The 12931-nt window shown below is 27.2% G+C and overlaps 1 protein-coding gene across 1 annotated transcript in view; it reads right to left on the bottom strand.

The window, feature by feature from the left end:
• Positions 1 to 11215, bottom strand: part of LOC142326580 (kinesin-like protein CG14535) — a 771779-nt gene extending 760564 nt beyond the window's left edge. The window contains exon 1 of the mRNA XM_075369160.1: positions 11009 to 11215. The gene's annotated coding sequence lies outside the window, so the exon portion shown is untranslated. The remainder of the gene's footprint in view (positions 1 to 11008) is intronic.
• Positions 11216 to 12931: the final 1716 nt, after the last annotated feature.

Below are 12931 nucleotides of genomic sequence, written 5' to 3' on the forward strand. Positions count from 1 at the left end.
AACGAATTGTCAAAATTATTAGATACTGGCAGTAACTTTTTGGCCAGTAGTGTAGGTTGTGAGCAAGGCTTTAGTGTAATGAATTTAATTAAAACAAAACATAGAAATCAATTAAAAGAATTTTATTTAGATATGTTGATGAGACTAAAATCGTATGTAAAAAATGAAAATAATATTAATTTAGATCAACTTTATTCAGAATCCTTAAAAACAAAAGACAGGAGAGAAAAGTTATAAAATTAATAATCTTCAATAGTATTTAGTAGTGTTTAATTTTCAATAGAAATAATGAAGATGGACCACTGAATGTGAAAATAGGAGAGAAAAGATTATGGAGGTAGAAGAATTTTGTTATTTGGGAAGTAGCTTTCAAGGCCTTACTAAAGATGGACAAAGCAGGAGCGATATAAAATGCTGAATAGCACAAGCTAAACAAGCTTTCAGTCACAAATATAATTTGTTTACATCAAAAATTAATTTAAATGGCAGGAAAAGATTTTTGAAAGTATATGTTTGGAGCGTTGCTTTTTATGGAAGTGAAACTTGGACGATCAGAGTACCTGAGAAGAAAAGATTAGAAGCTTTTGAAATGTGGTGCTATAGGAGAATGTTAAAAATCAGTAGGTTGGATAAATGAAGAGGTGTTGCGGCAAATCAATGAAGAAAGAAGCATTTGGAAAATTATAGTTAAAAGAAGAGACAGACTTATAGGCCACATATTAAGGCATCCTGGAACAGTCGTTTTAATATTGCAGGGGCAGGTAGAAGGAAAAAATTGTGCAGGCAGGCAACGTTTGGCATATGTAAAACAAATTGTTAGGGATGTAGGTTGTAGGGGATACTCCAATATGAAACGACTAGCATTAGATAGGGAATCTTGGAGAACTGCATCAAACCAGTCAAATGACTGAAGACAAAAAATAAAAAATAGTGTTTAAAATTTATATTAAATATTTTTAATTATCTAATTAAATTATGTGATTATTTTTTAATTTTATTATTTTTTTAAAGTGTAGAATAATATTAATAATAAACAGTTGTGAGTTAATTACCTGAAGTTGAAAAATGTTAGAACCAGATAATATTTTTATGAGGTAAGTCAGTAAAATTTCCTATTTTTTTCAATTGTATGTATTAAAAATACCAAGGTTGATGACCGGGATTCGAACCCAGGACCTCTAGATGAAAGGCCGAGACGCTACCACTTTATGTATAGTAACAACAGCTATTTTTTTTATTTCTTAGGCTTACCTTAAAAAACAGCTGCACTGAGCAAATGAATTAAACAACAATTTGTTTCAATATAAACGCCAAAAATAATGAAAATTTGTCATTTATATACAATCAACCATTACTGCATTCTTGATATATTAGTTTTATAGTACCTTTTAACAGTACTGTTTTTTACAAATTTCTAATACAGTTCAATTACGAATAACATGACTAAAATATTATCTGTATTTGTAATTCCAATTTTTTTTTTTAATATTGTGTTCTTGTTTCATATTTTTTTATTCTTACACTAAAACACTAAAAGTGTTTTATACATTATTTTTATTTTGTATTTGTACATAAATGATTTTACAAACAGTAAACGACTACGTATGTTAAAAAAACAATTTTATAAGTCAGAAGAACTACACATTAATAGCAAATATCTACAGATATTAATACCCAGAGAGATGTTCATCCAACTGATAACGATTTAAAAGAGTGATGAATGTAAGAATGAACAAGTTATTATTACTTGATGAAAAAAGAAAAGATTCCAAAAAAGTTATTTTCGAAGACATTGAAACTGATATTGCAGCATATTTTCAATCTTAATCTGCATCCTCTATCAAGAAATGTTACCCATATTACACGTATCTTATAGCTTAAAGATAAATGCACTGTGGAAACATTAAATACCACTAAACAAGCCAGCTGTACTACAATTAATACCTAAGATGTGGGAAGATGCAGCTGGAAGCTGAAAAAAATAAATGTTTTAGAATGATTGTTTCATATTATTTGGACTGATACAACTAACATTTTCAATATTGGTATGTACTATTAGAAAAACAACCATTAATGATCAATAATTAAGTTAATAATTCAAGTCAAATTTTCTACTAATTGCTGGTTTGCAATCCTAACCAATCTTGTTTTAACTGTAGAAATTACTAAAGCAACTGATACTTTTTTCTTACAGGACATTTTGCTGCCATCTATTAAAAATGTACCTTTAAGTGATCAATGAGCTCTTAACACTGGGCTTTTTCTTGGTAGTTTAAAGAATACAATGTACACATCTCAGTATGCTTCAGGGAGAAGAAATGAGCAAGTGGTAAAATTTTTTCTTTAATCAAAGTTTTCCTCGTAATTTATGGGATGAATTCAAAATTTGTTGAATCAAATTAAACTAATAATTTGTTGTTTAATTATCTCCCATATATTTTTTTTTTCAAAATGTTAGATTATTATTACTTTATAGTACGCCATTGATACATACTACTTTATAATAATATAATTAATTTAAGATTCGATGCAGCCCAATACAACTGTTTTAAGATTAGCCCTAGTAGTAAAATCGATTAATTATTACACTTTTATACTCTGAATGGTTTGTCTGTGTTATATCCTTTAAAAAAAAGTTTTAAGGATCCCAATGGTGTAAATAAGGTGGTTAAGTGTTTTTTAATTTAGTGCTGATTTCAATAAGTCAAAGTTTAAAGAAGGATTGAAAAAGTTTTTTTTAGCATACTCTTTTTAAGTAAATTGAATTTATTCAAATTTCTTTGACAAAATAATATTGTATTTTCCCAATATTGATTTACTAACTGGTAATATAAAGATACTGTCCATGATTGAAAGTAATAGTATTAAGTTACTTTGAGAAAATATTTTTATGATATATCTAGCAAAGGGAATTTATACTTTTAATTTTTATATTCTGATAACAATTTCAGTCATGATTATTTTTCATGGAATATCCTGCACCTCAGTTCTATACATGATTTCACATACACATTTTATCAAAAGATAGTTCTATCAAGATATGACAATTTAAATTCTTGCTTAGAATAAAAAACAGGGTCTTAGTTTATTCTAAGCTACTGTGGCAGTGCAGATTTTCATGTATAGCACTGTGAAAAGTTTTAATCAGATTTGTTGCAGCTAGTAAGAATTCAATAATGTTATGATGCACTATAATTGATATTTGGTATTATAATTTCTAAATATTTAACATATCTTTAAACAACAGCAAATAAAATACTACATTTAAAAATAGTAAAATTGATAAATTATTACTACATTTATTATAAATAGTATAGTAATAATAAATAGTAATAGTATAATTCTATCACATAAATGCAAGGAACAACTACAAAACCTATTCTCAAAATTCATTTCATTAGTATAACTTTAACACAACTTAACATCAATGCATCAAATATTTTACACGTTTTCTTATTGAATAGTAAAAAAGGATCATACTGAACTAGAAAAATAAAAATAAAAACCAATCGCCTAAGCCAGTGATGGCAACCTTTTTGAGAAGTGGATCAAATTTTGATTATTTTTTTAATTCTAGCCTCTGAGTCAATAAGTCAGTGGCATCACTTGGAAAGGAGGAAAGGGTGTGGTAAAATGGGTACCAATAATTTGGAAGCATAGAAAATTAGTTAACAGAAAAACTTGAAAAAGTTGACCCTTTTTTTTGTTCTCACTTTTAAAATCCTCTAAAAAGGTTTATATTTACTTTTTGTTTTAAAACTGTGACTTTTGTAAGTGAAAACCAAAAAATAAAGGTTGATGTCAAAAAATGATATAAATTCATGGTGATACCATGAATTACCACACCAAGTGTCACCATGCTTAGTGGCGCCTCTGCATTGAGTATTTGGGTGAACAAGAAATAAAGAAAAACGCATTAATATTATGAAATACTAGGAAAACAGGAAAATTCTATGGTTCGCTGTGAAAATGTTTTTGCCGATTGTAACTAAATAACGTTCATGGATTTAGCGTACTAACAACAATGAAAAGCTTCAAAATTCTGAACATTTTTAGCTGTTTCTTGAATTATGATTTTTTAACACAGCTCAATGTTTTCCTTTTTTTATCTTCAGAAGACCAATATAATTTTAGATAAATCATTCATATCAAAGGATCTGTTACAATTCATCTAAGAATGTAAATCATTTTGTCATAGATATTCCATGAATTATTCAACTAATTATTTTACATTATTTTATTCCCTTAACGAGCAGAACCAGTATATGCAAATCATTGTTCATTATGAATTCATGGCCACTTTTATTTGTTGCATCACATTACAATGGAACATCTAAAAAAAATCTGATGTGGACACCACATGACTTCCTTGTATACCTATTAAATTATATATACACATTTTTTTTTAAATGAAAAGTACATAAAATTTTATTTCATTAATAACTTCTGATTTTGTTTTTTTATTGAATTATTATTTATCATAATTTTTTTTTACAATCAGAGGTTAATAATTAATACATCAATATATTTAAATTAAAAAAAAATTTAAAAAAAAAGGAGATGAAGTCTGATTCTAACCGATCCTTCTAAGATCCAAATAGTTCATTAATTAAAATTTCATTTGCCTATAACTCTGGAACCAATGAAAATAAGTACCACTTATGATATATCGTTGAAAAGCCCTCAATGAGGACTACTGCAGTTAAGAAACAGAAACTTTTCTGGGCAATTTTGGTTGTTGATTGTAATAAAAAGGGAGGTGCACAACTAGATGTTACAACAGTCCTAAATCCAAAATTTCTACATCCTATAGCTAATTGTTTTTGAGTTATGCAAGATACATATGTACGTCACACCAAAACTAGTCAAAATCGATTCATGTTAGGTCAAAATGGACATTTCCACTGAAATCTGAAAACAACAATTTTTCACAATTTCAATACTTCCTTTACTTCAAACAAGGAAGTAAAAATAATGAAACAGTAGTTAAGCATTTTGTTTTACAGTAACAAGAGCATTAATTTTTTTTTTTCTTTAAACCAAGGATTTCAATTAAATATTTTGTTAATAGTATCTAATTAATCTTATGCTACAGAAAACTAACAACAGCAAACCTGTTTTTTCACACCTCAAACCATCCAATCCCATAAAAACTCTACGCCTTTAGAAACTTGTTCTACAGATTTCTCAACAACACATGGCATATGAATACATGGAAAAGCTCAGCATTAATGAATCCTTAGCATACATAGTTGACATAAAAATACACTCATTAACTCAGTCCTACACAAAACAAATAAAGATAACACAACTAAATCAAAGATTCACTTCTCTAACAACATAAATAGATTCAGAAAAGATAGATCTTAAATTCAAACAAACTAAATCAGTTTAGATTTCAGAATACAAAAAAAAAAATAGCTATTATATACAGAACATAATTATCAAACAAAACACAATTTCCATGCAAAATATAAATTTAAACTGCTTTGACTGAACAATTTTATTTTTTGGACAATGAAATGCAGCTTCAAATAAAGATACAATGAACACTTAAAAGCTCCCCATTAAATCAAAAATTCAACACTGCCATTCATCTCATAGAAACAGATTAAAATAATTACCTATTCTATATATACACAAAACAAAAACCATTCCTCAATACACTTGAACAATATAAAATATAAAATCATGCAACAATACGCTATGAGAGGTAACATAATTCAAATATAATAAATTCATTAAACTCTTCCTAAATTCAAAAACAAAAAATAGATTACATAAGTACTTAATTACTTGGTCTAATACCAAGTAAGGAATGAATAAATGCACTCATTCTCTACTGTACACAGTTAAAAAAGAATTCCCTTGTATTTGCCTGGATGGATAAAGAAAAAATGTGGTAGGACTTTGATCAGAGTACATTCACAAAATTTTTAATTCTAATTTTTATTAATTATAAAATAAAAATATATGTGATTAAAACCCTAATTAATTGTTTAAAATATAAACACGAAGTATTATGGTTAAAATACACAGATACCAAATATAAACAAATCTATAGAGTAATTTACAATTCAAAAGATGTTATGAAAACTACCTGAGCACAAATTTATATACATATTGAAGGGATGCAGATAATTCATTTTTTTCAAATATTTTTTTAATTATTATTTTTTAAATCCATAGACAGTAATATTGTTTCTGTAAAGTTAATATTTTAATTTTATTTTAAATAAACTGGGGGAAGGTTTTTTCAAATATTATTGTAATTTATTATAAATAACAATATTAGAACAATAAGCCCTTTCTCATACACTGGAATACCATCAATCGACATTATGGTGCAAAACATATCACCTACATCATTGAAGAAGATGGTAATAGTAACTGAAAGCTTATGGTTCGGTTGTCATTAAAAATTATCACTTTTGAATAACTCACTATTAGCAGCACAAATCTAAAGTCATCTAGTTGTTTATTTATTGCATGCATAACATAATTATGAAATTGAATAAATAATAAAATATTCTCTTTGTAAAATTAATCATTAGACCTTTTCATGGTATTATCACAATGAACAAATCTTCTGTTTTATGTTAATAATTGCCTTTTTTATTCATATTTTGTTGGCTTTAACTTAGTTTTTACTAGATAAAAACGGAAAACATTTGTCCTTGCTAAGAAAAGGTTCAGCTTGGTACTGCCAATAGCAACAAATCCCTTGTACAGCAGTTCAAGAAGACGTAATAATACTTAGTTAATTATATTCAACTAGGGTTTCAACATACCTTTTTATTAAATTAAAAATTAATAAAATCATATTCTAACAAAAAAAGAATAATTAGCTGGAATAATCAAAATTATTGATATAACAATCATCCATTAATATCACTTAAAATAAGAAGTATTAGTAATAATAATAGTGCATGCAAAGATGAAAAAATAGGAAAGAGGAAGGAAGTTGGTTGACGACAACGATGACTGTGAATGGAGACTTCAGCAGCTTCCATTCACCCTTCCCTTGACAGTTTGAATAGAAAGGAAGGAAGAGGAGGTAGGTAGACTCATGCATTAAACATGCCTCCTGAATCTAATTTAAATCCGTTCTTTTCACCAAACAACAACTGCTATAATGTGCTATGTTGCACTGCCAACTTGATTTGCCAAGATGGAAAAAATAGGCATGAATATAAATGCATTAGCTAAAGAAAAAAAAGAAAAAATGTAATAAGAGAAAGTAAGAGTGAAAGAGAAATGTGAGAAAGAGATGATGAAAAATAAATAAGGGGGGAAGGCACAAAAGAAAAAACTATATATGAGAGTAAGATGTCAAAAGGTGTAACTCCTTTTATGTGGTGTGTGTGTGTGTGTGTGTGTTGTATAGAGAGTGGTTCATTGATTCCAATTTTTTTATTTTACCTTAATAACTAGTATAACTTGAAAATCCTTCTAAAATAAGTTTTACTTCTCTATTAATTTTTTGTCTAAATAACCTGCTGAATAAAGGTAAATGTTTTTCATAAATAATAATCTTTTGAAATTAATATAGTTAAAAATTATAACAGGTCTTTTAAAATTTGCTGTTATTTCTTGATATTTGTCTTTAGTTACTGTTATAATTTTTTTTTTACATTTCTCCAGAAGAGCTGGATTTTTTGCTTTTACTCCATTTCCTGCTAATTTAATTTTTTAACCTTTTCCTCTTAGAAAACTATTATAATATCCACAAAATTATTTCTTAACAAATAATAGTTTATTTTTAATTTCACATTTGCAATAGTGGATTTTTTAAAATTGTTATCGCAAAATGGTCTAAATAAATCAATTTGTGAATTAAATCCTCCTTTGTAATTTATACTTTATACATTGGTAACTAAATTTCCAATATCTTTACAAAGAAATCTTATTTAAAATTCCTTTACTATCCATCGCAATTAATTTTTTTACATTAATTTCCTTTTCCATCGTTGTAATTTTATTTTGACATTCATTTTTATTATAAATAAAATTATATTTAGGTTATAGAAAATAACAACTATCAGTGCCAATTTATTATATTTTTTTTGCTTAAATTTTTTTCAGTAATTAAATAATTTTTATAGATTTATTTTCCAGAAATTCTTTTTTCTATAATTTAGTAGAGAATGGTAGTAGTGGAGAATGGGATGTACAAAATGTATATCGGAAGCTTAATAAAAAACTGTATTATTTTGTTAAGTTTTATTTCAAAAAACCAAAAAGTCTTTCAAAATTATGATTAACTTTTAATTTTAACTTTATTTTTGGCAAAACAAGTCTAACATTACATAAACATAATATCTTAAATATCTTACATTTAACTTTAATTTTAACCTTATTTACTTGCAAAGGATATCTATTTTTAACTATATTAACTTCAAAAAGTTATTATGAAAATCATTAATCTTTATTCAGAAGAAAAGGTTATTTGGACAAAAAGTTTAAACCAATACATTCATTAATATGGCTTTTCAGTTCTGTTAGTCATTAAAGTAAATTTTAATGTTAAGTTTTATTTCAAAAAACCAAAAAGTCTTTCAAAATTATGATTAACTTTTAATTTTAACTTTATTTTTGGCAAAACAAGTCTAACATTACATAAACATAATATCTTAAATATCTTACATTTAACTTTAATTTTAACCTTATTTACTTGCAAAGGATATCTATTTTTAACTATATTAACTTCAAAAAGTTATTATGAAAATCATTAATCTTTATTCAGAAGAAAAGGTTATTTGGACAAAAAGTTTAAACCAATACATTCATTAATATGGCTTTTCAGTTCTGTTAGTCATTAAAGTAAATTTTAAAAATTTGATAAGTGTGAAACTGTTTTCCTTCTACTTTTTGTTTGTATGTATGTGTATGTATGTATGTATGTATGTGTATGTGTGTGTACACTCATTTCTTTTTGTATAAAAATCAATTATATTATTCATCCACTCTTTCATGTTCTAAAACATGTTCAGAATCTTTAATAGATCTTTCTATCACTTTCTGAACTTTTTCTTATTACTAAATTAAGATTTTTACCTTTTACTTAAAAATTACTTTTCCTAATGAAAAAATTTTCTTATTACTTTTGCTTCCTTACTACTTCTCTATTTCTATAATTTATTTATAAATTCATTTTACATTATGGAACTCATTATTGCTCATCCATCCCAATTCTTCTCATTAGTTTGGTACTCTTCAGCTAAAACTCTGTTATCAATTTCTAAAATCCATACCTTTGAACTTATATGATTGTTTTTAATTTTATTATTTTAGTAATCTATACAGCTGAAAAATAAACTGTACCTTAAAAAATGTACTAAATATATTTCACATTTTACAAAAGTTCAATGATGTCATTATTACTGATTAATGTAAGATTTCCTTCACTTACTGATTAATATACCATTTACAATGTGTTATATTACCAACATACGTACACATATATAAAACAATACTATGTCAATATATCATTAACTTTTGATCACACGTATATTAATCCCATAGTCAAACAGTTGTAGGCAACCCGCCATTAGACACCAGTTACCCATTCAAAATCATTATCCAAAAGAAAGTCATTAATCTCAAACAAAGTAACTGTAATTAGTTAATACTACTATTCTTACTTACTATTAGTTAATACTACTTAGTATATTATTAGTTATTACTACTTACTTATTATAATAAGATAGTTAATACTATCTTAGTTTTATACTATCAATTAATAGTACTTTAGGTACTATTCCTTGTACTTCAAGTATACTGCTTCATAGTCACACAAAAAAATGGTAACAGATAATATAAAGCAACAAATTAATAAGCCTCTTTCTGTGAAAACAATACATTACATATACTGCCTCCACTCAATAAGGATCCCAATAGATGATATACTTAATAAAGACAATGTACTCATACATAAGCATAACAAACGTATAATAGACAACTTAGCATTTTATAAAGGTACTTTACAACAGAAATACTATTGATATCATTAATGGGAATTCTATACATGTGGTTAACCATGTTATGTCTGTCGAAAAGTTTTATTCAAATTTATTTGATGGTTACAATCCATCAAGTGAATAATTTTTTGAACTGGTAAAGTAGAATTTTCAAGTCCTTTTAAATAATTAGCTTCATAATACAGATAATGATTGTCAGAAATAGTGTAATTTACAAAATGGGTACATAAATTTGCAAAAAGTACACTATACTTTTTTCCCTTCTCTAAGGTGCTTCTTAAGAATTCATCTTGTTCAAAACTTTTCTTCTGTCTCATTTGTGATCCATACTACAGTATACACAGCAATGCATATTTTATACTGAATTATGTCACATAATTTAATATTTGTTTAATTCATGCTAATTCTTTCACGCAAAATCTTGAATTTTAATAAGTATGACATGCTGTGTTTATAAAATATTAAGTAGATTTTTTACTGATTACAGTGCACCTGAACTTACACCAAGTTATAAAAACTTCATCTAAATCTGAACTAGCATTCATTCTAAATGAAGATTCTTCAGGTATAGTCACAAGGATCACAGAGCGTTTCATAAAATGGATAATTCCCAGATATGCTATTCTTTTGATCATCCAGTGCTAGACAGTATTTCAACTTTTTGAACCATGCTACACTGCATTCCACAAACACAAAAAAGTACACTTTAACAGGATGCAATAAAATAGTTAATTACAGTCAATTGCTAACGGATGAATATCTACACAAATTTTCAGAACAAAAAACAGAATAAATCAAACATTAACAAATTTATACTCTCAACTTACGCAAAGGTTAAATTTCGCAAATTTGTCGAGTAACTTGGGTTTGTATGTCTTAACCTTAAAACGCTAAATAAATACATAAAAATTGATTGTAATATACGTACAGTATTGTACTGTACAGTAATATAACATGGAAGGAAGACCTAAATATAAGTGAAATAATCAGTCTTAAAAATATAAAACAGTAATAAAATAAAAACTTACTTTTAATTGTTAATGCAGCAACAGTTGTTAACCTTAATATGTACTGTAATAATATACTTAAAAAAATAAAAAATTATTATGATTTAAATTTTAAAAAACGCTATGACTAGTTTATTCAACTGTTTCTTCTGCTAAAATCACTCACGTATCCGATACATTCGCGGGCTTCGATGATGTTGCTTTGTAGAAATGATCTGAAGTCTTCCGATTTGCGCAGCGCAGTTCGCGCCTAAAATTTCATCATAACAATTTGCCTCCTTTATTAGCCTTGAAACGTTTGTAGTTCTTTCTTCGTCGTGATCGTTTTCAACAAAATACGATAAGTAACCTTCCAAATTTTCAAAGACTTTAGCCATTCCGCTAGTAGTCAATGATTTTTTTTTTCTCTTGCTCGGTTACCTGATTGTTATCTTCTATTTCTTTACTATTAATCAACTATACAAGATCTTCATTAGATAATTCTTGAACGTGGGATTCAATTAGTTCATAAACGTTTTCTTGACCTACATCATCAAATCCAAGTGATCTGGCTAATCCAACACTTTCATTAACTACTGGATTTGTTATATCTTAACTTGGTAACTATGTTAGAGCTGATTAAGTCAAATTCTTTTCTAAGTTCCATTCATGCAACTCTTTGTTACCTCATCCCAGGATTCTGCTATAATATCAACAGCCGTTTTGATACTAAAAGTTTTCCAGAAATGTGTAACATTTTCTTTTTCATTTGAATCGAGTTCTCGGATCATTTTCTTAAATGTTCTATGAAGGTAATAACTTTTGAATGCGTTAATAACACCCTGATATAAAAGTTGAATTAGAGATGTAGTGTCGGAGGGCAAGCTTAACGTTTTCATTGATATTTTCAAGTGTTTGTGGATGACCAGGCGGATTATCAATTAAAATTAATAATTTTTTTTTACTCATTTCATTAAATGAAATGAGTAAATCGGTAAAATAACAATGAAATAAAACGTTTATAACCCAAGCTTTATTTATTTGATTTTCAGTAAATTGACAGTTCTATTTTTGATATGCATTTAAATGCCCTTGGAGTTGCTGAATGATAAATAACTAAAGATTTTAATTTTGAATTACCGGCAGCATTAGAGCCTAATAAAATTGTACACCGACCTTTTGCTGCTTTGAAACCTGAAGCAGATTTCTATTCGACTGAAACAAACGTAAGGTTGGGCATATCTTTCCAAAAGAGCCCGGTTTCGTCTAGATTTAACACTTGTCTGGGTTCGTAATTTTCTTCATTAACAATTTTCTTTAAAATTATCAACAAATTTTCAGCAGCTTTTTTATAAATAGCTGCGACTTGCCCAGTTAGTTTCAAACTGTGGAAACCATAACGTTCCTTAAATTTTTCGAACCATCCGTTGCTGGCAATAAATATTTTTTGCTCCTGCATCACATTTTAACGAATCATAAATGCCATTAGTTTTTTTGTTTTTTTTTTTTTAATTACCTGCTTAGAAACGGGCACGTTCTCTTGATTTTGATGTTCAATCCATGTACTTAACATCCTTTCCGTTTTCTCCATAACCACAGGTCGAATCACTGAAATTCTTGCAGTTTTCATTCGCATAGCACTTTTACAGGCTTCTTTTATTTTTTCAGAATTGTCCCTAATTGTCCGAAGTGTTGATTCACTAAGCCCAATCGTTACTTTTAATTCCTTCGTTTTTTCATCCCTTTCGTATTATTTAACATCTAACCTTTCTTCTAAATTAATCGCTTTTCTTTTTTAAAGTTTTATTCGAATTCACATTGTACGCACAGTAACAACAATAAAACAAGAAATAAAAGACCGCCAAATTATAATTTTATTGTACTATTAAAATTTATAAAGCAATTCCAGGGTAAAAAGTAGGGAGGAGAATTGGTTTATTCAAGAGCAATGAGTATGACAATGTT

This window comes from Lycorma delicatula, chromosome 6, assembly GCF_047948215.1.
Source record: "Lycorma delicatula isolate Av1 chromosome 6, ASM4794821v1, whole genome shotgun sequence".
Taxonomy (NCBI): Eukaryota; Metazoa; Arthropoda; class Insecta; order Hemiptera; family Fulgoridae; genus Lycorma; species Lycorma delicatula.